The sequence below is a fragment of the Atractosteus spatula genome, chromosome 11 (genome assembly GCF_055471065.1).
Source record: "Atractosteus spatula isolate fAtrSpa1 chromosome 11, fAtrSpa1.hap1, whole genome shotgun sequence".
NCBI classification, from domain to species: domain Eukaryota; kingdom Metazoa; phylum Chordata; class Actinopteri; order Semionotiformes; family Lepisosteidae; genus Atractosteus; species Atractosteus spatula.
In genome coordinates this window covers 2,068,478-2,080,411 of record NC_142716.1, presented here as the reverse complement: position 1 = coordinate 2,080,411, position 11,934 = coordinate 2,068,478, and the positions used below count along the sequence as shown (strand labels likewise).

The following is an 11,934-nucleotide window of genomic DNA, read 5'->3' as shown; positions in this document are numbered from 1 at the left end:
TCCAGTTCCGTAGATCACTACAACCTGTGGGTTTAGCTGAAAGATTGTGGGCTCAAATCGTGGGTGAGACACTGATGTCCTCCATTCACACGGATTGCTCCAATATTGAACCCAACCGAATATCAGATCAATGTAAATTGCTTTGGAAAGATAGATAGATAATACTTTATTCATCCCGTAGGGAAATTGATGAAAGCATTAAATAACAAGAAGGATTGAATTATTCTGACAGTTACATTGAAGGCGCATGTTATATTAAAACTGTTATGGTAGTTTCCACTCTCTAATGTAATCAGTAAATAAGAGCGACTACCTGTATTGGTTAAAACCCCTTTAAGGGATCTCAGTAGTAGTGTACAGGGTTTTTTGACATTCTCAATTTTGGTGCATCGTCACACGTTTTCCCAGCCTACACGACACACTTATTTTTCTTGAAATCTCTGTTTAAAGGTAGAGATTTTTATCTACATTAAAACGTTTGGCTATATCCAACGGAACATGGGGTGTTTTCTACATCTCTCTGAAGTAAGCCGAAAACAGACTGGCATTTCCCCGGACTGTGTAACTCTCGGGCATGCTCGTATTCTAGGAAAGACCGGACTCTTTACTGTGGGCAGTGAGTTTGTGTGTTATCACGGTTTTATCTTTGTACGCAACTACTTCACAGATTTTAATAAGACGATATCAAAGGAAGTCAAGTAAGTGCGCAGCTGGTATATTTTAATCAGTTTCTATTTAAAAAGAACAACTTTTTTTTTTAGAAGAAACCCCACTGTCTGACGTCAATTCTGAGGTGAAGCCGGCGGGATTAATGAGTCTCCCAGACGGACGATAATCTCCCTCACAGATGTTTGACTCCTTTTCCATTTTTCAAGCGTAATCATTCCGATAGGTCTGTTTGTGAAAGAGTTCAGAACAGTTTGATATCAGTCGAAAGTACGTGCCTTAAAGAACAGTCATGATTAAGCGGCCAGAGAGCAGCGAGATTTAAGAATTATCAGCCAAATGTCACATGGTAATTCTTGGGACCAGAACCAGTTCAGTCCCGGGGACAGTCCTCTGTGTTCCTGTGACCCTGCCTTCATGTTGACTCGAACATGCAACATTTACCGAACGAAAACGGTGCTAAAAGCCTACCCTTAGCAATGAGATACAATTATACTTTCAGCCTGCTGGAAGAACAAGTTTCGAAGCTGGAAAACATTACATCGCGGGAAATAATGGACCTTCGTGTGTTAATATGTGCCTGGTGTGAGAGTCGATTAGTGCTGCTAGCTTTCAGATCCCTAATTGTATTCTGGATCCCGGGCACATTCTGTGTGGAGTTTGCATGTCGTCTAAAGGGGGGGAGGGTCTCCAGTCCTGGTTTCATTCTACCTCCTAAAAACAAGCCCGTCGGGCTAAGAGACACACATCCAGCGTGTGTCCTACACTTCCAGGATGGGCTCCTGGCTGCTGTGACTCTCACCGTGAAAAAGCAGCTCTTTCATAAGGGCTGAACGTGAACTGTTGACGTCAGAGGTTTGTCACACTCTTGGTATGTGACACCTGTCCGGACATTTTTAACAAACGGAAATGTAGGATTCATGGAGATCGGTAATTTTTTTTGAAGTCATGCTGTTAGAGTCGTACGCAGAGCGCCGTCCCGGGACCCTGTCTGCTCGGGCAAAATTAAAAAAACTATCTTTCTGATGTACCCTGTGCTCTGCAGACACACATACCCTGGGAGCAGCAGGTGTTTGTTCGCCTGAGTGTGTAAATGTTTTCTTCGGGTGCCGACCGAGTCTCTGCGCGCCTGGCCCGCTTGTCTAGCTCGCTTGTGAGCGGGATGGCGCAGGCAGCGCCAGGGACCAGCAGGTATCAGCTGTTCCCTGACAGGGGAATTGCGTGCCCGCCGGTGAAAAGTCCGATGTTGCCTCCCGGCTGCGCTCGGCTCGGTCAAGAGTGTGAATTACCGAAAGAAACACCGCGTGAGGGAGATTTTTTTTTTTGCTTTGACCATTTTAAAAGATTGCGATAAGTCAATTGCACGCGGTCCACTCAACGGGGAATTGAATTTGAAAAACATTTGAAGCTGGAGGAGAATTGTCTAACTTCAATGACACAGATCAGGCGGTGGCAGGGCTAACTCAGGGGAAGGCGAGGTCATCTTCGTCTTCACTCCAGACAGAGAGCCGTGCAGGACGGCGTGTCGTCGCTGTCTTTAATGTATTTTTAAACATGGCAGTTTATATACTGAAACTGAGAAGGCGAGCCGAATGATTTGCTTTTTAAATTTTTTTAAAAAAGGCATTTTTTTATTTTGGAAAATAAATTTGCTTCGCGTTGTAAGAAGAAAGGACTGACAGGTTTTCACGCCTGGGAACTGAGGGGCTGAGGAGTCCTGAGGAGAATTGCTAGCAGGAGTGTGCTTGAGTCGCTCAACCCCAGTGAGTACCATTGTCAGGGCACATCTCCAGGTGTGCTGGGAACTCCCTGGCCACCGCCCATCAGAATCCAGCACGGATAGTGTTCCAGTCCAGCTTAACAACAGCTACACAATTAAACCCTTGATTCACTTAATAGGATTTATTGGAAATGTTGAGCTGTTCTTGGCTCTTGGCCATGTTGGAAAAAGTTGTCTTTTTTAACTATCGCACCTCCCGAGTAAAATAAAGTCTCAAACGTCGGACATGAAAACAAAACAAAAAAAACCTGCAAATTTTTCCAATCAGGCAGCTCGTTGGTTCAATTTAGTCCTCAATTGAGTAATTAGGTTCAGCTGGAATCGAAAGCAGGAGGATTGTGAGCCTCTAGGACCAGGACTAGGGAACTCTGGTCTTGTTTGGAGATAATCTTAGTGTGGGAGCACTGAAGGTTTCCGTTTCCTCTACTGGCGCTGTTTGCACTCATCAGTTACCAGAAATTGCATGATTGCCAATGGAAACTTTTACAAATATACTGTATACATAAACAGTACTCACACGTCTGTTTATCCCAGCTTGATATCATTTGAGCTCCTATCACAGCTGTTTTGGTGAACGTATTTGGTCTGGGGCAAAGAGAATGGAAGAAATTAAAAGCACAGGGATAACTCCAAACAGCCCGTTTCAAGCGGGCTCTGACTTTATTGAAACAGTGTGCCCTTGTTTGTGAACAGCAGCACTGTCCTGAAACAGCAACAGCACCAGCTCTGTCCGTCAGTATCGGTTACCGTTGTCCAGGGCACTTGGCCTCGTTTCCTCCTTGCTCTTGGGCTGCTCGCCCTCGGTGCTCCCTTTGCACAGCCTGTCTTTGTGTCTCCTTGCCTCCCCAGAGAACATGGCTTTCAGGTGATGGCACTCAGTCTCACAGGTGTCTTACTGTGGGAAGAGCTGAGACACCAGGGACTCCATTGTAGCTGCAAGCAAATCAGGACAGAGATAAGGACAGAATTCAATAGGCAGGTGACCCATTTTAAGGTTTCAGAATTCCGGCACGAGAGAATAAACCTCACTTATTCCTTCTCATGGTGTCTGACACAAAACCTGTCTGGACAGGAATGGTACTATACCTGGCCTCTTTTTTGTTGTTGGTCTGGGAGAAAGGTGGCCTGCAACCAAAAAACAGAGCACCCCTTTTTAAAATAGGGTGCCCTGTTTGACTCAGGCCCAGAAAGCTGCGATGGGAAATTAAATTAAAGGATCTGAAATGCATGAGGAGTGCTTGGTTATGCTAAGTGAACTTTAGCAGGGCATGTCTAATATAGTTCAGATGTCTGCAGCGACTAATGGTTTAATCAGAAAACTGTTTTAGTAGAAACAGAACTCTTTACTTTCTTCATCTGAGGCAGACCCACATCATCCTTCTCCTGTTAACCTTGCAGGAACTCTAGTCTGAGAGCAGTGCTGTTTCAGAAGTGCTTACTAAAGCTTCAAAACAAGAATCCCTAGTTCTCCTGTCAGTGACTTGACAGTATCGCAGATCACAGATGTTAGAGAACACCTGCTTGTAATACATTTTGTACGAGCTGGAATGAAGTATTCTTGTTAAAATTCATCACGCTTAAATTGACATTATGGGAACAGGATTCTAACATGATAAGGGCTCTCTCAAAAAAATCCTTATTTAGAATCGGCCGGATGTAGAGTAAGGGATCAATTAAATATATGTAGTCTTAGACATCTTAGACACAATCAAGAGTTATATAGATGTGATATCAGTATCAGCAATTTCCTCAAAGCCTCTATTAGGGTTTTATACTATTGGAACACTCAACGCTGCTACAAGTACAGCTGGGTTTGGGTGAAGAGAAACCAAGCTTACCAGTTGTCAGTCATTAATTCAAATTGTCTGGTATTTAAAAAAAAGTCTGATCACAACAACTTGAGGTAAACGATACCTGCTGTGAGCTTGAAACACAGTGTCTACTATTTCAGTGGAAGATTGCTGTTGAATTGTGTTTTACCTTTAAGAAGGCCCGGGGTGCACCCTACCTTGTGTCTGTCGCTTGCTGGGATAAGCTCCGGCTCTCCTGCAACCCAGTGCTGGATTAAGCAGTCAGAAAAAGCATGCATGGGCACACAAGGAAAAACACTGAGTGAAAAAAGTAGACCAATGGAAAATACCTGAGATCCCTGCAAACCAGTGCGTACAGAATTGATGCACATACAGATTATATAAAGCAACTCTACACGGATGCTTTAGAACTATTGGAAATGGTTCATTTTTAAACTGCACTTTCAAATCTTCAGGTAGGATTTATTATTAGTAAAAAAGAATTAGCCCGGTTCCCGCCCGTGACTGATTAGTGCATGCACAGTCCTGGGTCTGTACCAGTCCCTTCACGTGCTGTAATTGCCCGTAATTCAGTTGCGCAAACATCTCTGCAGGCGTGGAGCGTCGGTCGGAAAGCACATCTAGAGAAAACTGAAATGCCCTTGAGGCGCAATACTGTAGGTGAGTCATACCGAAGGAACGAAAAACAACGTAATAATAGCAGGAGGTTAATGATCTCGGAAACAGGCCCTGCTTCGTCCTGTCTTTTTCATATTTTGAGGCGGTCAATTGTGAAGGGCGATCTCGACAGCTGAGTGCCCTCTCTGTTTCATTGTCTGTTCGTGGTTAAAAGCCTTGAAGCTGCCTGAAGACCACTGTTTTCCTGCTGCTTAAGGTGATCGCGGGGAATTCCTGGGCACAGCATGCTGTAAAAGAAGGAAGAAAGAGGTGTTAAGTGCAAGGCGCTGAGCTTGTGCAGCCATGCTTGGGAATAGTTTATATGTATGTTATTATATATTTCGTCACATATTTTTCCCCCAGGTGTGACAGTTCATTGTCTCCCCCTTCACTGACCTGGGTTTTTAATGAACAGCTGTACCTGCGTACTTGTGCTCTGCACTCCTCTTCATGCGATAACCAGCCACTTCCAAAGAATTCACAGAGCGTCTTTTTCCAGAGGGACATTGGCACAGTCAGATAGCTCATTCAAGTCAAGAAGGCGCCTGATTCACATTGCGGAGTTCATTATTCACAGAGCTGCTTTTTGAGTGAGCGACAACGGTTTTCAGTACCGTCCTTCCTTTCCCTGTGCTGTAAACACAATAAAAACCATACTCATGTTGTGAAACTGCATTTTTGAGCACAGAAGCTACTAACTAACACACAGGCTTGACGAGCCAAAGAGCTGCTTCTCATTCGTAACATTTATTATGTTCTTATGTTGTAGAATAGCCATGATCTGTAATTATTAGAGGATACTTCCTCAGTGTGTAGCGGTCATGTGTAGCAGACGTGAGTGTTCTCTAAGGGTTTAATCGCTGTGGTTGGCCCACCTCAAGGTTTGGACTTTGCATTTGAATTCAGATGACAGCATGGCTGAGCCTGTGGTAGAAGGGGAAGAGGCCACAGTAAACTAGCTCATTCACAACACAGTCACTTGGCATTCCATTAGGTGGGATCTCCCTGGCAAAAGGACTTCTAGCACCAGCCACACATGGGCGTGGCCGGGCCAGGAGAAACCAGGGGTGGGACTGGGGACTGGAATGGACACACCCAGGAGTCATTGCCACTGCTTCGACTCCTATAGAGATATCACCACCATTCTCAGTGTCCAGGTAACGGCCGTTGTCAAATGTGCTGATAACAGATTTCGGCAGCCAGCAGGAGAGAAATGAAGGCAGAGATGCACTGTCTCAGCAAGACATATTCCAGGATTAAACTAACATTTTTCCCCCCAATAAGTAACCTCATCCTAGAATTCCTGCACCTTCCAGAATCTGAACCACTAACAGTAATAATAATAATAATAATAATAATAATAATAATAATAATAATATAGATGATAATATTTGGGGAAATGTCCTTAAATGTCTTGCTAACTGTTACTTATTCGTCAGTCACACCAATCAAGCTCTCTGGATTTAAATTTGAGGTAGGCTGGAATGCCCTTCCTCAAATCTCAGGCTGAGACATACAGTGCAATGAGCAAAGCCAATAGAAATGGAAGTAGGCCAATAGAAAGGAAGGAGCAGATTTCCTCTCTTGAGTAAGTGTAGGCCAGCCCATTCTCCCGGAAAACCGGAGTGATGCAAACAGTCCTGATATCTGATGGTTTGATTTGTCTTTACATGAACTGGCCTCAAAGTGGCCTCAAACAAGCTTGCTCTGTTGGTATTGTTTACAAGAAAGAATTTTCGGTTATGACTGTGTATCTCAGTTGTGATTGTGAGGTTATGTTACTCTGTTATAGTGCTAGAAGAACTTTTCAGAATTGTGTACCCTGCTCTCTACACCCAGCCAGTGCTTTTAACCAGAGAGGTAGTGTTATGCGCTTTGATACTCTATGTGTCATATATTAAAATAACTCAACCATTTCCTTGAAAAAGGGTGTGTATTTTGTTAATCCTCTCAGAAGCACAGTCCAGTTTCAAGACTCCTATAAGCCTCTTACTTCCCACACAATGCTCACATCGAAGGCTCAGCCACAAAGTCAGCGATCAACAATTTTGTACTTGTTTGTGTATAGGGTGGTGGTGACTGTAAATTCTGTTGATTCATAAAACCTAGCAACATAATAGAGGTTACAAACCAGAGGAGGTCATTCTATAATTTGGATGCTGTTAGCTAAGTTTTTTAAGAATCTTATGCAGCTATTTCTTGGAAGAAGCTGGGGTTTTGACTTCAACAACATGAGTAGTTAGTTCCAAACTCCCACCACCTATTGTGTTTTGTGGGTCTCCGGTACTCAGTTTTAAATTTACTATCACATATATTCCACTTGTGTCCTCTGGTTTCTGTTTAAAACGGATTCTGAAGAAGCCCACTGGGTTAACTGTCAGTGACTTTGAGGGTTTTGAGTGCTTGAATCAGGTCTTCTCATGGTCTTCTAGGGCATTGTGCTAGTTTTAACACAACATCTCTTGAATTGAACTCTGTACCTTTAAGTAATATATCATATCCTTCTCTTTTTAATTGCCTCTCCTCATTGTTAATAAAATGAAAAGGAGCACACCACAAGTCTTTTTTATAGGTAGCATTGTCATGCTCAGTGATTCCTGTGTTATGTTTATAGCTTATTGTGTTACCTGTGTTTGTCGACATTTAGGTGTGAAGTCAGTCCCCAAACAAACTACGCTGGGTAAGTTATACGTGTCTCTGTGATAGTGGCATGTTTTTAAAGGTTGACGGTAATGTCATTTTCCGAAAAGAAAGAACTACCAAGACTTAAAACAATGTCTCTGTACTCATGGTGAGCTTGAGCCAGTTTACCATATGGCTTCTCCAGCTACTGAGAGTATTAATGTCACGCTCCCCTCTTTATACTGAGGAGTTTTGTTTTGGACTACAAACTCGACAACCCGGACAATTAAACGACCACAGGGAAAGAATGTCACAAATCAGATGCCTGCAGATCAGCACTCACGTTCGGTGACCTTCGCATCTTTGTGTTACTTATTTTTGCGAGGGATTAAATCACTTTAAGAGCACCATTCCCACAGCAGCACAGTGACGTGAACAAGGTCTTACAGTGTCGTATCAAAAGGCTTTACGGGCTGGTGTGTGAAATTATTCCTTATTGCACAAATGAAAGCTCAGCTAAGCTTCTCTGTCTCTACGGTGTGAGATCCCAAGATTAATAGAGTGAGCTCCGCTCCGGGACAAGCGTTCGCTTGCGTGAGACAGAGATCAGCGTGGCGTCCTTTGCGGCAAGTCTGTTGGTCCGTGACTGGGGGGGTCCTTTCATTTCACCGATGGTTTCTCGGTGGTTTGAAACAGCCGACATGCCCAGCTCTCCCTCTTCATTGCAAACTGGGGCTCGTCCATCACGACACACTCGTTCGCCCTCTGATCCATCCCATCAGCTCAGAGTTCCAGAAGAGTCAGAGGTCACCAGCCTCTGCCCCTGTGAGTTTTGAGCTCCTACAGAACAGGGAGATCAGTGGCTTTACTTTCTATTGCAGGAACTGGGGCTCCTGTCCCCAGAGTGATAAGAGCAAGAGGAGTTGAGACGGCTGTTCAAGCTGTTTGTGAGACAGTCTTTCTTCTGTTGGAGAGCACTGTAGTGTTCAATACACGGTTGTAATGGGTGAAGACTGGTGTTACTGTATTGTGGCTTTGGTTTCGGGTCTACTCTGGTTTATAAAATGGGATGGCTACAAAATACACTTTGGAAAACTGTTTTGTTTTTGCTTTCTTTGACAACCTTCAGCCTGAACCCTCTGCACTTCAAAACTCAGAATTTAAAGTAGTCTGTACTTTCTGTTTTTAATATTTTGTTCCTCCAGTCTTCCTGCAGTCTCTGTTGCGTGAGATTCTCTGATGTTTTCTTCTTGGATTTGCATTTGACTTGCTGACTGCTGCTCAGCAAGAATTGAATTACCGATTTCATCATAAGAACCATACGTAGATAAAACAGAGCTGCCACTCGCAGGCCATCTATCTCATAAAGGGATTCAATATTCCTGCCGGAGGTTGTGTATGCACATGTACCTGAAAGTAAGAATCAGTCAGAAATGATATTTTAAATGCATGAGGGCATTGAAACCATAAAAATGCAAAGGCCTGCTGGAAATTCTTTTGTGAGCCAAGAAGAACAGAACATGCACCCTGTTCTCGCAGTCACAAGATACATTAGGTATTTAATGTGGAAACAATGAGCTTGCTCTGTTGGTATTGTTTATCTGTTGTCAATGGGACCATTCTTCCTTATCTCACAAGAGACCAAACGGCACCCAGTTCATTCACTTTTGTGGCGAAAGGATCCTCACTTTCAATGAAGGACCACTTCTTCTGTGTTGATGATTTAAAACCTCAGCTCAGAGACACGCTCAGCCCCCCCCCCCCCGCCATCTCGTGAATATTGATCTATCTCATCAATGCCACGAGTCATCCGACAGACTGGTCAAGAAGAGTTCCCCCCTAAACTAAAGAGTCAGATAACCTCCATGGCTTTCAAGCTGATACACAAGGTGAAAGAGAGTTTCTTCCTGAGTTGGTACTGCACACTGGTGCTGGTGGAGGGGATACCCCATTACCTGTAAAGCGCTTTGAGTGGAGTGTCCAGAAAAGCGCTATATAAGTGTAAGCAATTATTATTATAATTATTACTCGAAACAAGGACATAGGCGTGATATTTGAGTGGGCAGGCAGCAAGGCTAGTGCCAGATAGAGACTTTCACAGCATCTGTCGTCTCAAAACTCTGGAGCCTAGGAAAGTACAAGTGAACGGTTTGCACTTGATTTTACATGATTTCAGATGCACTGGATTTGAAACCATGTTCATTCTGTGTCAAAACTGCCAAACCGATCGTTGTTATGACGTGCGTGAAGATCAGCCGCAGCCACATTTCAACTGGACCTTAAAACAAAATATTTTTTTAAATATTTCAAATCTGATTATTATTGAAGTGAGCCAGAAGAAAAATCAAAAGAGTTCAGACAAAAGACTTAGTGGAATCCGATACCTGATACCCAGTGATGACACATGAGGTCTACATGCGAAGGGCTTTTTTAAATTGCATTTCACTGGGAAATAACTACATCCAAGAATTAAGTGTAGTGAAAATGTATAGTAAATTTTGGCCAGCCTCCTTCAGTCAGGTTGTGCAAGAATACAGATCTATAGCAGAGCTGGAGAAACAGCTGCATCTTTAGGAATATGTGTATAAAAATAATCATTCAAATTTTAAGACATGTGATGTGGCAATGTACTGTGCTGATTGTGTGGTGCAGAGGTACGCTCTGTGCTAACAGAAAAAGAAATCCAGTGAACACGTCTCTCTGCACATGGCACTGAACACTGGGGAGAATGTTTTGTGGAGTAACAAGGAGGGTATCCTTGCTAGAGCAAGTTCAGACAGGGACATGTCTGCAGCTACTATTTTATGAGTTATGAACGCTAATTTCCTCAACACAAAGCTTTTTATTTTACTGTGACCCAGAATCAGGCTCTGGGAGTGCCTTTTGTGTTATTAATGAGAGCTGCTCTCTTGCAGCATGAGTTAGGAGGCCGGGACAGTTGTCTTGACCAGTGTGTTTGCAGGACAGCAGGAGTCCTCCTCCTCCTCCTCCTCCAAATTAGAGGCTGGGGGGGCAGGCGGAGAGTGGAGAGGAGAAGAGTTGGGATTCTAGATGTAAAGGAAGGTGCGCTCATTGTTCAGCATTGGCGTCACCACAACCTAGGCTCATGCCTTTGTGTAAACGCTGTGGGGTTTTGCTTTGGAACGGGTTAAAATTCAGCCTTTCTTCAGGTTTCGTCGTCTCTCTTCCCCTCCCCGCGGGCAAGCCGGTCTTCCGTCTGAGCGCCAATCTCCACCCTCCCCCGTTCCCAGATGCAGAGCTCCCGCGGAGGGGGCAGCAGCCGGAGTCGGGGGGCCGCTGTTCTCTGCGGAGAGATCCCAAGCTCCTCTCCCGCTGCTGCGCGGGGGCTTCCAGTCACGGCACACATTATATAACGAGGAGAGCCCCGCTCCGGCACTCCCTTCGGATCGGCAGAGCGAAGCATGAGGACTGCCTCATCTCTCTGCCTTCGGAAGGGGGAGATGCACAAACGCACAGAGCCGCCAGTGCCTTGTCAGTTCCTCACATGCCCAAGGCCTTTCCACACTGCCTTTTTCCCCTTTCCGCCTTCTGAACGTGTTTCCAACAGTAGGCAAAGAGCTGCCTTTGAGGTTTACCTCTCTAGCAGAAGGCATTTCTCCTCCTGAGCCAAAATGGAATGGAAGCACACAAGCTGCGTGTCAAATCCCATGTTTCCCACTCCGGCACCTGGGAGCAGACAAAAATGCACAAAGCTCTAAGTTGGGTGCTTGCGATTTTGGGGTCACAAACCAAGCTTCCCATCAGAAAGTGGGTTCTGTCTCGGGGTACCCCTGCGGCAAAACTGGGTGCGTGTTGTGTGTCAAAGATGCACAGCTTAACAGCAAAGATCTGATAAATCAGCAAAGGAAAAAAAAACCACAACAGCAGGTCTTTAGAACTGGCCAGATCTGGACTAAACCAACCCTGCGTCTTTCTTCCTCTCTCCTTAACTCCTCCCTTCGCAAACAGCTCTGTTAGATAACTGCCCTTCTTCCTCCAGGTCCTTTATTCAGTTTTGAATTCAGCCTTTTGTGTAGAGACGGTCCCCTTTTCCTCCCTAGCGCTCTCCAAAGTTACGGACTGGTAACGAATGGGCCTCACTTATTTCTCTTTTTTTCTTATTATCCAACGACCAAGGTGGTGAAACCTCTTTTTCTTGTCATGCATTAAAAAATGTTTTTTTTTCTTCTTGGTCCTTATGCAATCGGACACCCGGGGCTTTGGAGCAGCGACAGCCTGCAGATTCTACACACAGCACAGTGCCGCTGCGTGGATCCTGATTGGTTCCCAGCCTGCCACGGTTGTCAAGTACTTTGGACGCTGATACTTCAGAGAGAAAACAGAGAACAGCTAGCACAGTGCTCACTTTGTTCCTCTGGCGTCAGACGAGCAGGCACT

The 11,934-nt window shown here is 44.6% G+C and overlaps 1 long non-coding RNA gene across 1 annotated transcript; it reads right to left on the bottom strand.

Moving 5' to 3' along the window:
- Positions 1 to 3,065: 3,065 nt before the first annotated feature.
- On the bottom strand, positions 3,066 to 4,517 carry LOC148823299 (uncharacterized). The gene is made up of 2 exons (XR_016093715.1): positions 4,455 to 4,517; positions 3,066 to 3,379 (listed from the first exon to the last, which is right to left on the bottom strand). It is a non-coding gene; the product is annotated as an uncharacterized LOC148823299 (long non-coding RNA).
- Between the last annotated feature and the right edge of the window lie 7,417 nt (positions 4,518 to 11,934).